Below are 557 nucleotides of genomic sequence, written 5' to 3' on the forward strand. Positions count from 1 at the left end.
AATTGTGAAGGCATTCTTCACAGGTTAGCCAACAGCGTGTGGCGCCTTCAATATTCCAGCTACACGGAGCTGGTCAAGTTTGTGTGCTGCTCAGGTCGGCAGTAGAGGCGAAGAGGAACGGTGGCAATCAAGCCTAGCGGCCGCTGATGGCTGCCGATGCACATGAGGGGCTTCCTGAAGGCTCTAATCCCTGTGCATGTGTGGATGAAAATCCAACAATGGCAACTGGAACCACCCGAGACTACACCTTTATCTGAAACTCCGTTTTTTTTTAAAAACTCCTCGCCACACCCACTGCGAAATTTTTATTCACACAAATTTCTTTATAATCGTTATGTATGCCATTTGAAAGATGTTTCTGTAACCTTTCATGACAACATACCCATTTTTATGTAAGTTACGAGGGAAAAGAGTCGGGTCGTATGAAGAGATAAAACAACTTTGCATTTAATAACGACAGAGATAATAACGTGTGTGTGTGTATAACTTTAATAAGCTCCATTGCTTTATAGTTTTGTAAGTATTACGTACTTTACTGAATGAAAGAAAGTTAACAG

This window comes from Octopus bimaculoides, chromosome 28 (genome assembly GCF_001194135.2).
Source record: "Octopus bimaculoides isolate UCB-OBI-ISO-001 chromosome 28, ASM119413v2, whole genome shotgun sequence".
Classification (NCBI taxonomy): Eukaryota; Metazoa; Mollusca; class Cephalopoda; order Octopoda; family Octopodidae; genus Octopus; species Octopus bimaculoides.